Genomic DNA, 21,958 nt, shown 5'->3' on the forward strand with positions numbered 1-21,958 from the left:
AACCGGCACCAGCCTTATCTGCGAAAATTAAACTGTCCATTTTCGATTTGGCATTTCAAAACTATGTAGAGATGACATACTAGTTTATCCGTGTGCATGGACTTTATTCACAGTGCTTTAAAGTATCTGCTCCATATGGATGTTTGCAGCAATATCTCTAGTTTGTTCATTCATTTTATGAAGCCCACAGACAGGCTGAACTAATCAATAATGGTGATCAATGATGGGCATCAATACTAAACATTCATATGTAATCAAACACAGAATAATTGAACACTACTTCACCATTGTTCTTGTGGAAGGGAGACAAAAATGTGATAAAATGGAATAATATTTCTGACTATACATCTTGTTTCAGCAAAGAAATGCCTGTCTCCACAAACCTAAGGAGACCATTAAACTTGAAGAGAGCATTCGGAAGTTACGTATAAATATGTTTATGTTAATGGACAAAGATTAGGCAAATGGAATATACAGTCATACAGCAACTCTTTGGTCCAACCAGTCCATGCCAAACTTCAAATTAAACCTGTCCTACCTGCATGCTCCTGGCTCATATCCCTCCAAACCGTGGCTATTCATTTATTTATTCAAAGGTCTTTTAAAAATTACAATTGTGTCAGCACCCACCAGTTCCTCAGGAAGTTCATTTTACACAAACCACCCTCTGTGTACAACATTTGCCCCACATGTAACATAATATAGGAAATTATCTATTTTGGCAGAAGTAATAAAAACTAGGAGCATCTTCCCTCAGTGGTGACCACTGAGCCACCTTACCTCCCCAGCTGCAGAATACTGAAAGTTTGAAATGATTTAGAACTAGGGCTCGCCATTTAAAATTAGGTGGTTACCTCTTTAAGTCAGCTCTCAGATGATTTTTTTTCTCTCCCTGAGGTCATGAAGCTTTGCAACTCTTTCTCAAAAGCAACAGAAGCAGATTTGGAATATTTTTAAGGCACAGATGTACAATTCCTGGTCAGCAAAAGGGTGACATGTGATAGGTGAGAATGTGGAATTGAGGTTAAAATCACATCAGCAATGTTCAAGGTGTCAAATGGCTTACACTTGCTGTGTACAAATGTTTATTTGTAATGTCCACAGCTCACCAGACTGATGGAATAGTGAGTTGAGGTCCAACTTTAAGTGCACTTCAGGCCTCACCACTCAGAAACAGCAATTAATCCTTTTACCTCTTGGGATGCCCAGAAACAAGCAAATTCCTTGGCCAGAGATTGATGAACTCCTTCAAAACGATTGCAGAGACAAAACAACATTAATGTACTGAATTGACTTTAGAGCAACTGATAATCACATTCAAAATGGAGTGAGTCTTTCCAAGAGAAGTAATAAAAATGTGCTTTATGCTCATAAGGAAGACTGTTAACAGATCATTCTGAGCAGAATCCCACAGATCGGAGACTACAGCACCAATATGCTCCCACATGGCTACTTTACTTTATGATGCAAAGCTTAACATAGTTTAATGAGGCAGCATCAGCAGCAGTGTGAGGTCTTTATATTATAAGTGAGACCAGAGCTTGGGAATTCTCGATTCAGGCTAATTTATGGATCCATCTGTTTGAACCTCATTACCAATGAGACATCGATCGTCAGTTACTCCTTCGACGGAGAAGAAAGGGTTTAAAAGGTACCACACGTCCTTTTTTTTTGATTAGCTGAACATTCATTAGATAGATATGTTAAATTCTCTGCAGAGGACTGAATGGATGGTATTGGGAATTTGTTGGCAGGGGATGTTGTGGAGGATTACAGGTCCTGTCGAATTGTGCTTCTAATCAATTTCACACATCACATTTTTAAAGATATGAGCAAATGTTTATATCATTTGCATGAAGTACGAACAAAATCAGGAGCAAGCTGAAATGATAAATTATTCATTATTTTCTTGTTTATTAGGCCAGGAACACTATAAACTGTAATCAACTATGCATGAAAATCTGTAATCATTTCATTTTCACAAAACAGCTTAAAGATGACAACACTGCAGAGATAATTGCTGCTGATCGCCATTTCTTAATAATGAATGTCTGGACATGAAATTTCATTTCTAATGAGTGAGTTGCCTAAACACCCATATCCCATTCTCATTAGAATTTTTTTTCTCTCAGAGAAAATCATCTGCAAGACTAATTCTACTAAAGGAAAATAGTAAAACAAAACAAACTATTGTGTTCATCAATATGAGGAATGCAGAGATCTATTTACAGTCACAGAATCATATTTCTATTCAATTTCTCAGTTAATTTTCTTCCTTATCCTTTCTTTACTGAAGTCACTGATGTATACTCTGACTTGTTGATTTCTCTAGATGGCAATTACATATCTGTAGGTTTGGTAGACAGTTTTACCAAGCTGTTAAACCAAAAGGGCCAGAAAGCATCACAACACTAACTCATAGGAATCTTTCAGCAGATCTGAGGGGACATCCAAACCAACCATTTCCCTCCCTTACACAGCAAGCATCAAACAGCCCAATTGAGATTGTACAACCCAGCATTCAAAAGACCATGAATTTGAGCCATATGATTCAACATTACTAGACATACCTTCTTGGGTAGTAGAAGAAAGTGAATTGATATGGGTGGCACTAGAAATAGCACAGCAACTCAGGCAGCATCTGAGGAGCAGGAGAGTGGACGTTTCGGGCCTTTTCAGCTCATACCCACTTGAGCAGCAAGGGCTGAATTGGGAAGCCTTGTGATCAGTCATTAGAAAGTGCCGGATTCTCAATGCGTGTGACAGATAAAGCAGCAGCTCCATAATTAGGAAACTGCATGTCCCTCCTCGGAGTTTCAAGTGAAATTATTTTGTATGGACTCTCCCTTTCTAAGAGGCTGTTTACATCGAGTGACATTTAGAAAATGGTTGCAGAAGAATTTGGTGGACATTGGATCTAGAAACATCAAAGCTGTAAAGGTAATCATTAATGCTGATCAAGTTTCAAAAAGGTCAGTTTAGTGGATACTATTCTGTGGCATAATGTAAGCCTTTCACTTGTCAAGATAGAAGGTTGTGTGTTTAAGATTCAGGGCAAGGATTTAAGCACAAACATTACTCTGCCATTCTATAACACTCAGCAAATACTGCTCAGGATGGTCTGCTGTCTATTGGGTCACTAAGCTTTCTTCTGCTCTCTGAGGTGGATAATAAAAGATCCTTTGTTTGAAAAAGAACAGGATGGAGAGGGTTCCTAGAGTCCTAGTTACTATTTATCCTTCAGCCAATAGTGGTAAAACAGATAATCTGCACAACAATACTAAAAAATTGACAGTGACAATATCAGTATTTTTAACTTCCACCATCTGACTTTAATAGCCAAGAACTGTATGGACTGGCAAGGTTTTTAAAAAAAGAAATGTCCCTTAAATGTTTGCAGTGATCACCTGACCACATATCGAAGAAACGTCTATTCACCAAGAACTCAAGGTCTCTACAAATTTTCCTGTTGCTGAGGGTACAAGTCATCAGTTAAATAGTCATGATCTCAGGTTCAACAATAACAATTCAAGGGCACTAAGCCTGTTTTAATTGTGCTCTTGTTACATTCTTATTATCATTTCCCTTTATTAAACTTTAAAGATGTTTGTTTAGCATTGCATTTTATAATTTTATTTAAGTTAGTAAGTAAAGAAATATCTTTCCTTTTGTTGAGAATACATTGTAGTTGACTCTTTGATTTTTACTAGCTTCGTGTTATTTTTCAATCACTGTTACCTGTTATTGGCAGTCAACGATTTATTGCAATTTTCAGATACTTTATTGAGTTTGCTAAGAAGTAGTAGTTTAGATATGATACATTAGTTAATTACATAAAGAAAATATACAGCGGTGCCAATTGGTGTGGTTCACTGATGCCAGATGACAAACTATTTGTCAGCATTGTCAGTCTAATTACAATCATGGGAACAGCTCTCTGCTAGGGAACTTTTCCCTCAATCTTCCTTCTTTCCTTCTTGACCATTTTCCATTTGCATGGTTAGGACTGCTTGATGAAACCTGCTTTCTGGGAAACTCCCTTCTGCGTTGAGTCTACTGTATTCTTGGTCCTGCGTGGATCCTCCAGAGTGGACTTGACAGAGCCCCAGCACAGGTGCTTCAGTGCGGAATCTGGCTTCTGAACCTTTTTGGTCCCTATGCAGTTTTCCCATGCAGATGTGGCTTCTCCAACTTCCTTGACCCCAGTCCGGTTATTCCACGCTGAATTGGCCTAGCACCTGTGGGAAGCTCATGGCACATCCTATCCTGAGTCCTCCAGTCTGAACTTGGAATTTATTGTTATCTCATAGGGGAGGCTATTTACTCTGGCTCAATGGCCAAGGGGCAGCGACTTATAATGTTGGAGGTCATTACCACCTTGCCTGCCTAGATCTGTGGATTAGTTTACAGTTCTTCCTACACATTTTCAAAAACAACACCTTGATAATAGGGTGTGTTTGACACAAGATGAATTGCTGATGCTATTTCAATGGGCATCACAACCTCTGTGTTTTTGTAATTCTTACCTTCGTTTTCATATGTTAGAAGTTTGGAAAGTTAAGTACTGCTATAATAGCTGTTAAATGTAATCTCATGATACACAGTAAATCACAGGAAAAAAAAAACAGTTTTTAAAGAATCCTAATATTTTAAGTGATGTGTGATATTACTGTATGCTAAAAAGAATTGTCACCAACTGAGGGGGTTAAAATGAGGAGAATGATGCACTACTCCACATTTGATTAAAAAAAACATTGGTCATAAGGGGTGGCTCAGTGGTTAGCACTGCTGCCTCACAACACCAGGGACCCAGGTTCAATTCCAGCTTTGGATGTTCTCCCTGTGTCTTTGTGGGATGCTCTAGTTTCCTCCCAAAACCTAAATATGTGTACATTAGGGTGGCTTCGCCATGCTAAATTGCCCCATAATGACTAAGGAAATGCATGCTAGATGGATCAGCCATGGTAAAATGAGGGCCTATTGGCCTAATGATTCTATGTGAAGAATTGGTGAGGACTTGATGGTTGAATAGCAGCTTTCAGAACTGTCAGGATGTCATGATCACAATGCCCTTTGTGGAAGTATAATCAGCAGAAATTGAATGTCATATTTTCTACAATGTCAGAAGTCACACAACACCAGATAATAGTCCAATAGGTTTATTTGAAATCACAAGCTTTTTGAGCACTGCCCCTTCATCAGGTGAAATGAAGAAAAGCATACAGCACAGAAATTATAGGCAGAGAGATCAAATGATCATACAAATGGTATGAGTGGTGTGTCAATAGGCTGAATAATGATTCTGTTGCATAGGGGAGGCTATTTACTCGGGCTCAATGGCCAAGGGGCAGCGACTCATAATGTTGGAGAAGTTGGCGCTGGAGAAAAACCAAACAGTTGGAATAACAGTTGGAATATAAGAGTTGCATGCTGAGGGTCTAATCAAAGTAGCACGTAATCCAAAATAGTACAAATTAATTAAGGTAGAGAGATCATAATAATTTATCAAGGTGATAGTATTAAAATAGGACAGTTAGGAAGATCTTACAAATACAGAATCATGTGGTGAGGTTACATAAAGCCATGATCACGGCTGAGCCCGTCTTCTTGGGTATGGAACTTGGCTATCAGTTTCTGCTCGGTGATTCTGTCTGACAATTGTTGTGCAGCATCCATTCATTCATTGTCATAGTGTCTGCATGGTTTCACTAATATACCATACCTCAGGACATCCTTGTCTGCAGCGTATGAGATAGATGACATCGGCCGAGTCACATGAGCATCTGCCGTATTTTGGTGGGGGGTGTTCCCACATGTGATGGTAGTATCCATGTCAATGGCCTTGCAGAGGTTGTCATGGCAGAGTTGTTTGGTGTTGTGGTCGATGTTGTCCTGAAGGCTGGGCAGATTATTGCGAACAATGGTCTTTTTAAGGTTTGGTGGCTGTTTAAAGGCGAGAGGTGGGGAGAGTAGGGATGATCTTGGTGAGATGTTCATTGTCATTGATGACATGTTGAAGGCGGCGAAAAGCACGGCATAGTTTCTCCATTCTGGGTAAGTACTGGACTGTGAAGAGTACTCTGTCAGTCGTGTCCTGTGTTGGTCTGTCTTCTGAGGCGGTCATTGTGGTTTTTCGCTGTACCATGGTTGAAACCTATACTACCACAAAGGGATATCCATCATTAACCAGTCTGACCACATTCTTCAACTGGGCAAAATTGAAGTTCTCAGCTGAGGCCTAAATTTCTGTCCCTCTACCAAAATAGACCCCATTGGTCATGTGGCAGACACAGACAAATTCATCAGGGGAATCCATCCCCTCCAGACAAGCCATACCTATAGACAGAATCTGCTCAGATGCTCCAAAAGCTTATGATTTCAAAGAAACCTGCGAGACTATAACCTGATGTCAAGTGATCTCTGACTTTGTCCACCTAGATCCAACACTGTCACCTCCACATCACACTTTCTACATTACAAGAACAATTTATAGTCATACAGTATTTTCTTTCTCCCCCAGTTAGTGCATGTCACTAAGTGCATCACAGACTTCGAAGCATTTGTGAGATGCAAGATTCACGGCAACCAATTTACTCACAACAGAGTCTCACAAATAGCAATACATTCATGATCAGGTCATCAGATTTCTCTTATGTAGATTGAGGATAATTATTAGTCAGTAATAACTCCACTGTTCTTCAAAATGAGACTTCGTCCATCCACATGAAACGCAGATAATGGGTAATCCATTAATTTCTCACCTCCAGTAGTGCAGCAATCCAACAATATTGCACTAGAGAATCAGCCTTGACTTTTCTGCCCAAGTTTTGGATTGGTACACGAACCCATTCTGAAGACTACAATTGCAAAAGTATTTTATCCATTGCAAAACACTTTGAGTCAATCACAGTTCATTTGCCAGTCACTCTTTTATTTTGAAAATAAATTGCTCTTTATGCACCAATACTCAAGTTAATTCAAAACTTCAAAAATAATTTTACATTTTGAATCCTCCTGAGTAGCACCTGAGTTAGCAAGAGGCACCAGTCCCCCAGTATCACCTTTCCAGCATGGTTCCCGAATTCCCTGGTCTTACTGTCATCCCAGAGCGTGAATGGTGAACTTGGACCAATCAATGCTGACTTCAGCCTGCAATATGCTTCCTCATAAATGGCAGCTGGGATTGCAAACAGCTTTGTTTGCAAAGAGAAAGAGTTGCAGCCACGTCTACCTGCATTGGCATCAAACTCAGATCCCAAAGGTGGTGAGAAAGTGTTTGAACTCAGTAAATCCAGAAGTGGTTTTGTTCATAAAGTTGATTGTACCGGCGACAGTTGAAGTCTGCCACAGACACTACTTTAATTTAGATTGTACTTTTGAGCCATTTCATGTATATTTTATAAAGCTTTTACAAGCAAACAATATATACAGCCTGATAGGGCTGGACATTCACAGACTAAAGCTTTTTACTCTGCTTATGTATATACTCCACACAGTAATAATACAAATAAATGATGTGCTAATGTTCCCTAGGGAACACCCCTGTTCATCAATGTTTCTTTATGTTGCAGCTATTAAGTCTGTCCACTGATTAAATGAACAGAAAGAACTAAATTTTCTGACAGTCCAATGCGAGAAGTTAATAGGGATGGGAGATGTTCACTGCTTGAAGTAGATCAGGATGTTGTACTTAGATTTAGTATCTGATTTACAGACTGGTAGCTCTAATGACACAGCATTCCCTCAGGTCATGACCCTGTAACATTAGTCATACAGTCATAGAATCATAGAGGTGGACAGCACAGAAACAGGTCCTTCAGTCCAACTCATCCATGTCGATCAGATAGCCTAAATTAATCCAGTCTAATTTGCCAACACTTGGTCCATGTCCCTCTAAACTCTTCCTATTCATAAACCCATCCAGATACCTTTTAAATTTTGTAATTTTACCAGCCTCCACCACTTCCCTGGCGGCTCATTCCATACACATGCCACCCTCTGTGTGAAACCTTGCCCCTTAGGTCCCTTTTAAGTATTTTCTCTCTCACCCTAAACTTATGCTCTCTATTTCTGGACTCCCCCACCACAGGGAAAAGACCTTGTCTATATATCCTATCCATGTCCCTCATGATTTTATAAACTTCTATAAAGTCACCCCTCAGCCTCCAACGCTCCAGGGTAAACAGCTCCAGCCTGTTCAGTCTCTCCCTATAGCTCAAATCCTCCAACCCTGGCAAAATGCTTGTAAATCTTTTCTGAACCCTTTCAAGTTTCACAATTAAACATACCAGACTTGCACACAATATTCCAAAAATGTCATGTACAGCCACAACATGACCTGCCAACTTGCATACTCAGTTCTCCAACCAAAAAAGGGAAAACAAACCAAATGCCTTCTTCACTATCCTATCAACCTGCAAATCCACTTTCCTACCTGTGATTTGGCTTTGGTCATATGCTTATGCCACACAATATGATTAAAACCCACAATCATTTTCACTCAGAGTCAATTGCTTAAGTTCAGCTCAATATGTCAACTTTGCTTTATTGGGGGCATCTGCCGTTTGAGTCTGAAGATTGTGAGTTCGAAGGTCAACTTTGGATTTGAACTTGTCCAGGTGAGTGTAACTACAGCAACTTTCCAGATGTTTGATATCATCCAAAGCAAAATGACTCATTTGAGTGGTACTCCTTCTAGCACTGTAAAAATTTACTCCCTTCATCACCAGTACATAGCCACAGCAGCACACAAAGCATTCTTCCATCTGTGCAAGAGGTCATTTTGAGATTTTATCAAGGGTTAATTTTTGATTTTCATGGACTTTTTTCCCCATTCTATTTAATTAGTTACCCACTCGAGTACTACCAATACCTTCTGCATTTGCATAGACATATGGGGTATTCAACTCACACAGAAGCAGAATTGGAAGAAAACAATTTATACCCTCAATAATAATTGAGCAAGGAGCTTAAAAAGAAACTTAAAAATGGTTTGAGAAGAGCCGGGAGGGGGCACAAGAAAGGCTTGGCAGAAAGGATTAGGGAGAACATAAAGGCATTTTACACTTATGTGAGGAATAAGAGAATGGTCAAAGAAAGAGTAGGGCCGATCAGGGATAGCATAGGGAATTTGTGTGTGGAGTCTAAGGAGGTAGGGGAAGCCCTAAATGAGTTTTTTGCTTCTGTCTTTACAAAAGAAACGAACTTTGTAGTGAATGAAACCTTTGAAGAGCAGGTGTGCATGCTGAAATGGATAGAGATAGAGGAAGCTGATGTGCTGAAAATTTTGTCAAAAATTAGGATTAACAAGTCGCCAGGCCCGGACCAGATTTGTCCTCGGCTGCTTTGGGAAACGAGAAATGCAATTGCTTCGCCACTTGCGAAGATCTTTTCATCCTCGCTCTCCACTGGAGTCGTACCTGAGGACTGGAGAGAGGCAAATGTAATTCCTCTCTTCAAGAAAGGAAATAGGGAAATCCCCGGCAATTACAGGCCAGTAAGTCTCACGTCTGTCGTCTGCAAGGTGTTAGAAAGGATTCTGAAGGATAGGATTTATGACCATTTGGAAGAGCATGGCTTGATTAAATGCAGTCAACACGGCTTTGTAAGGGGCAGGTCATGCCTCACAAACCTTATCAAGTTCTTTGAGGATGTGACTAGAAAAGTTGATGAGGGTCGAGCTGTGGATCTGGTGTATATGGACTTCAGCAAGGCATTTGATAAGGTTCCCCATGGTAAGCTCATTCAGAAGGTCAGGAGGGATTCAGGGGAACATAGCTGTCTGGATACAGAATTGGCTGGCCAACAGAAGACAGCGAGTGGTAGTAGAAGGAAAATATTCTGCATGGAAGTCTGTGGTGAGTGGTGTTCCACAGGGCTCTGTCCTTGTGCCTGTATTGTTTGTAATTTTTATAAATGACTTGGATGAGAGGATTGAAGGATGGGTCAGCAAGTTTGCAGATGACACAAAGGTTGGAGGTGTCATTGACAGTGTAGAGGGCTGTTCTTGGCTGCAGCGGGACATTGACAGGATGCAGAGATGGGCTGAGAGGTGGCAGATGGAGTTCAACCTGGATAAATGCAAGGTGATGCATCTTGGAAGGTCGAATTTGAAAGCTGAGTACAGGATTAAGGATAGGATTCTTGGCAGTGTGGAGGAACAGAGGGATCTTGGGGTGCAGGTACATAGATCCCTTAAAATGGCCACCCAAGTGGACAGGGTTGTTAAGAAAGCATATGGTGTTTTGGCTTTCATTAACAGGGGTATTGAGTTTAAGAGTCGTGAGATCTTGTTGCAGCTCTATAAACCTTTGGTTAGACCACATTTGGAATACTGCCCTATTATAAGAAAGATGTGGATGCTTTGGAGAGGGTTCAGAGGAGGTTTACCAGGATGCTGTCTGGATTGGAGGGCTTATCTTATGAGGAGAGGTTGACTAAGCTCGGACTATTTTCATTGGAGAAAAAGAGGAGAAGAGGGGACATAATTGAGGTATACAAGATAATGAGAGACATAGATAGAGTCGATAGCCAGAGACTATTTCCCAGGGCAGAAGTGACTAACACGAGGGGTCATAGTTTTAAGCTGGTTGGAGGAAAGTATTGAGGGGATGTCAGAGGCAGGTTCTTTACACAGAGAGTTGTGAGAGCATGGAATGTGTTGCCAGCGGCAGTTGTGGAGGCAGGGTCATTGAGGACATTTAAGAGACTCGTGGACATGCATATGGTCACAGAAATTTGAGGGTGCATACATGAGGATCAGTGGTTGGCACAACATTGTGGGTTGAAGGGCCTGTTCTGTGCTGTACTGTTCTATAATTCTATGTTCTATACATAGGCACTGCTGTTCTCTATCAGATACACAGGCAATGCTGTTCTCTCTCAGATACACACGGCCTGCTGTTCTCTCCATGTAAGAGCGACACTGTTCTATTTCAGATGCATAGGCACTGCTGTTCTCCCTCTGCTACTCAGGCCTTGCTGTTCTCATCCAGATACAAAGGCACTGCTGTTCTCTCTCCAATGAAAAGACACTGCTGTTCTCTCTCCAATGAAAAGATACTGCTCTTCTCTCTCAGATACACAGGCACTGTTGTTCTCCCTCAGATACACAGGCACTGCTCTTCTCCCTCACTGACTCAGGCACTGCTGTTCTTTTCACTTTAGGAAAGATGTGGAGACTTTGGAGAGGGTGCAGAGGAGATTTACCAGGATGTTGCCTGGAATGGAGAATAGGTCGTACTAGGATAGGTTGAGAGTACTAGGCCTTTTCTCATTGGAACGGCGAAGGATGAGGGGTGACTTGATAGAGGTTTATAAGATGATCAGGGGAATAGATAGAGTGGACAGTCAGAGACTTTTTCCCCGGGTACAACAGAGTGTTACAAGGGCACATAAATTTAAGGTGAAGGGTCGAAGGTATTGGTGGGATGTCAGCGGTAGATTCTTTACCCAGAGAGTGGTGGGATCATGGAATGCACTGCCTTTGGGAGTGGCAGAGTCAGAATCATTGGTGACCTTTAAGCGGCAATTGGATAGGTACATAGATAGGTGCTTAAGTTAGGACAAATGTTCGGCACAACATCATGGGCCGAAGGGCCTGTTCTGTGCTGTATTGTTCTATGTTCTATGTTCTATAATTGACCCTGCATTAAAAATTAAAGCTATATCAGACAGGATCCATTGGTTTCCAGAAATAATAGTATTTGGATTGGCAAATGATCACAGGCATAGATTAGCAATATTTAATCTTCAAAATATCAAATAAGCATCTACAGATAAAAATCCACTGACCTAACCTCTGCTTTCAGACTGTAGTGGGATCTTGCTTAATGCATTCCTCCATCACTCAATCTCAAAGCTGGAAAGGTGGAGTATTTTAACCAGCTACTCTCCACAAGACCCAAAGAAGTAGGAGCAGAAGGAGGCCATTTGGCCCATCAAGTCTGTTTCACAAGTCAATGAAATCATGGCTAACTATTTTTACTGTATCTCAAATTTCAAGTTCAGATATAAATGTAACAAATGACATGGCATTAATTGCAACAGTACCCGACTGCAACATCCCCCATTAAAAACTCCAGAAATTCCCTCCTAACAACACTGTGGTTACATATATTAAAACCATATCACACTTGAAGTAGAGTGACACTCACATCCAATGAATACATCAAGTCATATCTTTGAACTTTAAGCTGACATTTTAGTACAATACTGAGGAAGCACTGCATTGTTGGGAGTTCTGTCTTTTGAATGGTTTGTAAAGCTGAGGCCTTGTCTACTTGTGATGGAAACAAAAGATATAACACACATCGTTTAAAAGAAGAGAATGAAATTTTTCTGGTATCCTTAATTGCATTTATTGTTCAATCAAAGCAGAATTGGTAATTTGTGGTTTACTGTCTAAGGCTATGCTGCCAGATTTACTGGGTAACAGCAATACTGGCATTTCTTTAAAATAAAACAATAATTGTAATATGCTTTGAATTACTCTAAGGCACATGGTCTTAAGTGAAGTTTCTTCCTCCTTACCAATTGAAAATGCAGAAGAAATAGACCTCACTAGAAATGACACAAAAAAAAATTGAGGAAGTTGTCACATGGAAAAGAGACTGCTTTTACATAATAAACTCTTACTCTTCCAGAGTAAGTCAGGGTAACCTCGAAATATTAACATAGAAACAGGAGCACTTTAGGAGCAGGAACAGACTACTTAGTACCTAGAGCCTGTTGTGTCATTAAAATAAATCACGACTGATCCTCTACCTTAGCACTACTTACCTACTCTATTCCCATATCTCTTGAATATCTTCCATATTTCAAAACATAGTGATTTCTATCTCAGCCATACTCAGTAACTGAGCCTCCATCGCCTTTGGGTGAGAGAATGACAAAGATTCACCATCCACTGAGTGAAGAAATTCCCACAGTCTGAGTGAAGAAATCCTTCCTCCTCTCAATCCTAAATGGTCTAGCCCTTATTCTGAGACTGATTCCAGACAGCCCAGCAGGAGAAACATCCTTTCTGCATCTATCCTGTTAAACCAACAGGGGAGGCAATGACCTAGTGGTGTTATTGCTAGATGATTAATCCAGAGACCCAGGCAATGTTCTGGGGACCTGGGTTTGAATCCTACCACGGCAGACGATAGAATTTGAGTTAAAAAAAAAATCTGGAATGAAATGTCTAAGAATGATTATGAAACTGTTGTTGGTTGTTGGGAAAAACCCATCTGGTTCGTTAATACCCTTTAGAGAAGGAAACTGCCAAAACCAAAAGAACTGGAGATGCTGTAAGAGTGCTGAGGAAGGGGCACTTAACCCGAACCCGATGAATGCCTTTTGCCCGAAACGTCGGTTTTCCTGCTCCTCAGATGCTGCCTGACCTGCTGTGCTTTTCCAGCACCACTCTCATCTAGACTCTGGTTTCCAGCATCTGCAGTCCTTGTTTATACCAAGTTGACTTTACCCAAACCGTTATCTCGGATTTCTCTGTATAGATGCTGCCAGACTTGCTGCACTTTTCCAGCAATATATGTTTTTGCTGTGGCCAACATGTGAGTCCAGACCCACAGTCATGTGATTGATTCTTAACTGCCTTCTTGGCAATAAATCCTGGTCTAGCCAGTAATGGTCACATCGTGTGAATGAATTTTTTAAAATATGTATGAGTTTTGTATGTACATTTTATATTTATAGAAGATAATAGTATCTAATCAATTAAAATTATTAAAATGTCATTATTGAGCTATTAGTGAGGCCAGAGCTAACACTTATCTATAAAAACCATCCAAGTTGTTTACAGACTGGATTCCCAAATAGACTACTGTACTTCAGGAATGAATGGAACTTTCTTTCTCCTGAGGAAATTTGCAAGTCAGTTTCATTTTCCTTTAATGCAATAACTTGTGGTCATTTCACCACTACCAGTGATTTACTTTCAGATTTTTAAACTAAATTTTAAATTTAATGATAGTAGCATTTAAGCTAACATTGTTTGTATTATTAGTTCAAAGAGGTCTCAGAAATTGGATGTTGGTTAAACATCACTTAAGGGAAAAGAAATGTTTGGCACAGAGCAGAAAACCAAGCTTCTTGGAGGCAGCTATACAATGGATCAAATATCATTAGGGGAGGCCATAAAACAAAGAGTGATTAAGACTAAAACTAACACTGATGTGGCCTCATCCATCATTTGCCCTGTAAATAGCTCTCAGGACAATAGCTGTTGCACACAATGGGAATTAGACAGGCCAACTGTTTACTTCTGGGTCCTGGCTTCAAATCTAATCTGAATGAACGCAGTGAAAACTGTCTCTGTCTGCGAGCTGTAAGGTTCCCATAGCTCCTAACAGCTCCTGACATTGGATTCAAACTTCATTTACATTCCAGCTTTATGGTGAAGCACTCTGAAACTCACCATTCCACTAATCTAGCGTAGACATTCAGAATTATTAATTGGATACATGTCTATGATTGTTCATTCTCTGCTGTTTTAATGGGGATTGTAACACCTCTTTCATAAGGTTAATGCCTCCATTGAAGTATTAGCAAGAAGAGTATAATTGGGAGCTTTAAACCATCAACCAAAATATAGCTAACAGTCGCTGTTAAACTGTTGCCCAGAAATGATTGTTGCAGTCATGGTTAATGCAGCTGCAATTAATATGTATGACCAGATTACAACATAATATGTATTACACTTGAGCTGCTCCTGAATACCAAAGCAATTGATACTCATCATATCACACAGTATCTGCTTTCGACATGTTCCCTTTTTATCTCAAACAAAGAAGGCAGTCGGAGCTGCTTTATGTCACAAAGCATTTATCATGATAAGCAATTATTGTGACATAACAAAGCAAATCAAACTTGCATAACAGACACGAAAATGTAGCTTTGCATTTTGCGAACACACTGGTATAAATTCTTATCAAAAAGCCATGGCTCAGCATGTCTTCACCAAGTGAAAACAGTTTCGACTCTCCAGCCCTGACAGATTTCTAACAGCTGAAAAATTAGCTGCTTACAGTTGAACAAAAAGCTGCCTTACACAGCGAATGTTGTGCTATGAGTTTCGCGAGCTGTCAAACTGACTTATGCTCTTAGCCAGTGACTGTGGAAATTCTGGAATCCTGTGAATGATGTGCTAACTGCGCCCATAATGAATTTATAGTGTATATGTCTCCCTGACCCTCCTCCATGCAATCCGTCAACTTTGGTCCACTAGCAACCTTGCACCATAGTTTTCACACTGAAGCATCCAAACAACCTGTCATAAAGATTATCAGCAGTTGATCTAAAATCAATAGCATCCTTTCTCCCCCTATACTCCACCCCCCACTATTGCAAACTTTGGTTCCCTCCACACTTCATCCAGGTTCAAAACATTAGCTTGCTCTCTGACCCACTGTAATTTCCAGCACTTTTTGTTTTCAGTACAGATTCCAGCATTTGCAGTCATTTGCTCCTAAAATCAATCGAGTTGGTCAAGATTTCAATACAAGAACTGACTTTGTCAGAAATATAACAAAAGGTGCACTGAGAGTCCAGTCGCTTAAGATAATTCTTAGATAATAAACCAAATGTAATGATCTCCAATGACCTACCCCACAACCAATGTATGGGCCAAGAGTGCAAGGAAGAGACACACAAAAGTGTGCAGCACATCAACATTGGCATGCTGCATGAGATGATCTCTTCCTTTGCAGTGAGATTCTGTAATTTTAGGAGCTGTAATGAATTGCCTGTAGTGTTGCCCAAGGGAAATGTTTATTTGTATGCAAGGGGACATCAAACATGAAACATCAACTGAGCTATTGACTCCACAGAGCCCTGTAGTGACAAATAAGATTAGATTACTTACAGTGTGGAAACAGGCCCTTCAGCCCAACAAGTCCACACCGACCCTCCGAAGAGCAACCCACCCAGACCCATTCCCCTACATTTACCCCTTCACCTAATGCTATGGGCAATTTAACATGGCCAATTCACCTAACCTGTACATTTTTGGATTGTGGAACTAAACCGGAGCACCCAGAGGAAACCCATGCAGACACGGGGAGAATGCGCAAACTCCACATAAATAGTTGCCTGAGGTGGGAAATGAACCCGGGTCTGTGGCACTATGAGGCAGCAGTGCTAACCACTGTGCCACTCTCCTGCCCCAACTCCTCAGAGACGAATGGAAAAGTTAAAATGAGAATTTAGAATGCCAGTGTTGACAAAATTGCATGATGATAGGAAACAACATTTATGATCAGGAAGTATATACCTCAAACAAAGTTGATAATAACACGACATGACCCATTAAGTCTTTGCTGAGATTACTAGAGACCATCCCATCAAATAATGATGATTATTGTGCTCTTATGCTTCAAAATAGTACAAATGTTTGCCTGTAGTGTTACTTAATTCATTGAGAAGCAACTGTTCATAAATTGAGTCAGTTAAAGTTTCTTAGGAGCAGTAAATGAATTCATGGCATTTAATTAAGAAAATATATTTTAAAGTTGGGAAATAAATGGTCTTGTCTCATTTCTTTTCACGAGCCCCTTGCTACTGTTAGCAAAGGTTTACAGCATCAATTGTCATGATTCTGGACAGGAGGCCTAATATTAGATATTAATGATCTTAATTACCCAATAAGATTCAAAATTGACCCAAAAGTATGACTTCAGCTTTTGAAACTACGTGACAATAGCCTGCTGTGTGTAGGGCTTTGATGAATGGTCCATGCTGATGGTTGGATAATGGGGAACAAATCATAGTATCATTTCTCTATTAAAGGCACAACAATATTTCCAATTTACTATCAAGTTAGCAACAAAGACCATTGTCAATGTATCCACTTGAAAAAAGCGTTTGGTGAGATTACAAATCCCTGTCAAACAATTGATAACGACCTGGGTAAGGAAATTAATCAGTTTCTTAGACAAACGAGATGTGAGTTGCTGATGCATCTGTGTGCTGCAAATGGACAAATGTGGTTGATGTTGCTCGTGACACCTTGGAATGATCTTCCGGCACTGAAGTTATCAGTGTATGGATGAATTTGGCTGCAGGCCATTGCTGCATATTGTACAACTCAATCACCCTTGTCGGAGTGAATAGCAGCCTGCCCAAGCAGTGCTCCTCTGATAATAGCAGGTGTGTGTTTCTCAGTCTCCTCTTGTTCAGTGAGACTTAACTTGTGTTCACCTATGTCCCATTCCTCCTTTCTCCAAAAAAGCAGAAATAAATAAGACAATTGCAAATGGGCAACCCCTAGTAGCACTTCTGCAACTGTTGGCAAGAGAAATACTGACAATGCATTTCAATTGAGGCATTCAAGAGGGCATTGTCTGATTATGCAGATAGAAATAGAGCTCAGATTTGTGCTAGGTAATAGAACAGCATGATGGGATGAATGGTCTCCAACTGTACTGCAATAATTCTATGATTATGTGAACAACATAATGATTACAATGGATCTTTGACCTCAGTATAAAAGCTTCAACAGAGAGTAACAAATTCTCATGCCTTCTTATGTAAAATCCCTACTTTCAAACATAAAAACCAAAGCAGTCTTAAAATGCTGTGAATTGATACAATCAAAAGTTGACAAGTTGCAAACAAGTCTAAATGACATATTTGGATATAAAACAGGAACACCTGTATATCTGGTACAGATGTTTGCCATAGCTATGAAATACCCAGCAGACAATGCATATGATGAGCTAAGCAGGGACAAGAATGGTGGGTATAATTTTTCTGCCCACAAATTATAGATTGATAGAAAGTTCCAGATACTATCAAACAGATTAGATTAGATTAGATTCCCTACAGTGTGGAAACAGGCCCTTTGGTCCAACCAGTCTGCACTGACCCTCCGAAGAGTATCCCACCCAGACCCATTTCCCTCTGACTCATGCACTTAACACTATGGGCAATTTAGTATGGCCAATTCACCCAACCTGCACATCTTTGGATTGGTTTTTGGTTCTTTAAGAGAGCAGTCTTGCCAATTCATTTCTTTGTGTCTGTAAACCTCTTCCTCATCCTTAAATAACTGGTCAACACCCTCTTAAAATTATTGATGTTATCAACTTCCATCATCTTTTTCAGATAAAGTGTTCCAGATTCTGAGAATGGGGTATGAGAGAATTTCTGCATACATTCCTACTGGGCCTTTTGGACAATGATATTAAATCTGTGATATCCTTTTACTAAATCAAATAAAAATTTTGAAAAAAATGTATGTTTTTTTCCATGATACTACTGAAATAAATGAATACTATTGAATCTATTAAATTTTGTTGTTGATTTTCCTTTTGATCCCTGCTCTGTAACCTGTGTCTCTTGATAACATAATGTAAATGTTTAAAAACTGACAACTTTTAGAAACTAATTTATTGAATGAGTTGGAATAAAAACTCGAACATGTTTATTTTATTTTGTAGGGAAGTCTACCTAATGGGCTGGAATTTGGACTTCAAGGTGAGTAAAGGGAGTTGAGAAAATTCCCACTTACACCCATCTGCCTCCTCAAAACATGGCACTGGAGGCACATTTTCATTGGTGGGGGAGGCAGAGGATCAGTGACAGCTAATATGGCGCTGAAGCTGGCTGTTTGAAAAGCCCACATTGGTGGACTGTTGGGCTTAGCAAATTTATCATGAGATCTCAGTTATCTGTAAGAATAATAGGGTTGTAATGGTAAGGGATTTTAACTCTCTACACATAGACTGGGGCTGCCAAAATTATAAGGGCTTGGATGGAAAGTAATTTGTTAAGTGTGCACAAAAAATGTTCTCATTCAGTATGTGAATGTGCCCACGAGAGAAAGAGCAAAACCTGAACTTCTCTCGGGAAATAAGGCATGACAGGTGACTGGGTTGTCAGTGGGGGAGCACTTTGGGGCCAGTGATCATAATCCTACTAGTTTTAAAATAGTTATGGAAAAGGATAGATCTGATCTAACAGTTAAAGTTTGAAATTGGAGTAAGGCTAATCTTGATGGTATGAGGCAAATGTTGATTGGGAGCGGATGTTTGCAGGTAAAGAGACAGCTGTGAAGTGGGAAGCCTTCAAAATAAGATGACAAGAGTCCAGAGACAGTATGTTCCTGTTTGGGTGAAGGGCAAGGCTGGTAGGTGAAGGGAATGCTGGGTGATGAGAGAAATTGAGATTCTGGTCAAGACAAAGGAGGCATATGTCAAGTATAGACAGCAGGGATCAAGTGAATCCCCAAAAGATTATAAGGACAGTAGGAGTACACTCCAAAGGGGAATCAAGAGGGCAAAAAAGGAACATGAGATCGCTTTAGCATATATGGTTAATGAGAATCCAAAGGGATTCTATAAATACATTAAAGACAAAAAAGTAACTAGGGAGAGAATAGGGTCCCATAAAGATCAGCAAGGCTACGTTTGTATGGAACTGCAGGAGATGGGTGAGTAACTAAATAAATATCTTGCATTAGTCTTTATTATGGAAAAGGATATGGAAGCCAGAGAACCTCAGGAAATAAGTTGTGATATTTTGAAAAGTGTTTGAAAAGTGATCAAGTCTCAATCCTTGAGACTTGATCAGGTGTATCCCAGAACTTTATGGGAAGCTAGTGATTGCTGGGTCCTTTGATAAGATATTTATATCATCGATAGTCACAGGTGATGTGCCAGAAGACTGGAGATTGGCTAATGTGCTGCCATTATGTAAGAAAAGTGGGAAGAAAAAGCCAGCGAACTATGGAACGGTGAGCCTGATGTCAGTGGTGGGTAACTTGTTGGAGGGGATTCTGTGGGTAAGGACTTACATATAATGGGAAAGGCAAGGTTTGATTAGGGATAGCCAACATAGCTCACTAACCTGATTGAGTTTATTGAAGAAGTGATGAGATACATTGATGAATGCAGAACAGTAGATGTTGTCTATATGGACGTCAGTAAGGCTTTCACCAAGGTTCCGCATGTTAGACTGATTAGCAAGTTAGACCACGTGGAATATAGGAAAAGCTAGCCATATGGATACAAAATACACCGGGCAGCACAGTGGTTAGCACTGCTGCCTCACAGCACCAGAGACCTGGGTTCAATTCCCGCCTCAGGCAACTGACTGTGTGGAGTTTGCACATTCTCCCCGTGTCTGCGTGGGTTTCCTCCAGTTTCCTCCCACAATCCAAAAAAAAATGTGCAGGTTAGGTGAATTGGCCATGCTAAATTGTCTGTAGTGTTAGGTAAATGTGGGGAATGGGTCTGGGTGATTTGCACTTCAGTGGGTCGGTGTGGACTTGTTGGGCTGGAGGGTCTGTTTCCACTCTGTAAATAATCTAATCTAAAATTAGCTTGAAGGAAAGATACAGAGGGTGATGTTAGAGGGTTGATTTTTGAACTGAATGTTTGTGACCAACGGTATGCCATAAGGATCAGTGCTGGGTCCATTGCTTCCCGTCATTTATATAAATAATTTGGATGTGAGTATAGGAGGAATTGTTAGTAAGTTTGTAGGTGATACCAAAATTGATGATGGCATAGACAGCAAATGTTACCTCAGAGTTAATGGGACTTTGATCATATAGGCAAATGGACCAAGGAGCGGGAGATGGAGTTTAATTTAGATAAATGTGAGGTGCTGCATCAGTGGAGGCATCAGAGTGCATCAGAGGCAAATCAGTGCAGAATTTGGAAAGGTCTTGGGTAATGTTGCTGAACAAAGAGATCGAGGGGTGCAAGTTCATAGTTCTTTGAAAGTGGAGACCCACATGGATAGGGTTGGTGAAGAAGGCATTTGATACACTTACCTTTAATGGTCAGTGCATTGATTATCGGAGTTGGGAGGTCATGTTACAGCTGTACAGGACATTGGTTAGGCCACTTTTGGAATACAGTGTGCAATTCTGGCCTCTTGCTATAGGAAACATGTTGTGATAGAGAACAGGGTTCAGAAAAGATTTACAAGGATTCTGTCGGGATTGGAGAGTTTGATCGAGAGGGAGAGACTGAATAGGTTGGGGCTATTTCTTCTGGAGCATCGGAGGCTGAGGGTGACCTTATAGAAGTTTATAAAATCATGAGGGGCATGGATAGAGTAAATAGTCTACATCTTGTCCCCAGTGTAAGGGAATCCAAAATTGAAGGGCATAGGTTTAAGGTGAGAGGGATAAGTTTTAGAAACGATCTAAGGGACAACTTTTTCATACAGAGGGTGGTGCATGCATGGAATGAGCTGTCAGAAGAAGTGGTGGAGGCTGGTACAATTGCAACATTTAAAAGGCACCTGGATGGGTATATGAAAAATAAGGGTTTATAGGGGGATGGTCCAGTGCTGGCAAATGGGACTAGATTAATTTAGGCTATCTGGTTGGCATGGACGAGTTGGGCCAAAGAGTCTGTTTCCATGCTGTACGTCTCTATAACTTCATCAAATTTATAATGAAAATATTAATGCCCTGAACCTGTTACCTCTCACAACCCCTCAGCACCTCTCTCACATAAACATACCTTGCTCCATCCATGCCACAATATGATTTGAAATGCTCTTGACATGCCCTTTGATCTCAGGCTCTAGCACTTCTACTCAGTGTAGAACCAATGAACTCAGCATTGGCAACCGAACATGTTCAAAGAAAAAAGCTTTCAAAGTATTCATTCATAACACTTTATTTTGTGAAAAAAAATAATAATTTCACAAAGGGCCAACAAAAGTGACAATCAGCCAGACTCTTTAAAGTATCAGTAGAAGAAACTGCAATCTGCCAAAACTAGAAGCTGCATAATACATGTTAGCTGAGACACCAGTTACTCTATGGAGTGCTTAAACAGCTGGGTCTCCCAGAAACTTTGCTTGATTGAGACATCTGGCCCTCTGATCTATTCTGATTATTTCACCATGTCTACTTACACAAGACTGAAGAGCGAGGGCTGTCATCTTTGATTCATATCTCTGGCTTGTACTTTTTAATGGCAGCACTCAGTTGAGT

Source organism: Chiloscyllium punctatum, chromosome 23, assembly GCF_047496795.1.
Source record: "Chiloscyllium punctatum isolate Juve2018m chromosome 23, sChiPun1.3, whole genome shotgun sequence".
Lineage (NCBI taxonomy): Eukaryota > Metazoa > Chordata > Chondrichthyes > Orectolobiformes > Hemiscylliidae > Chiloscyllium > Chiloscyllium punctatum.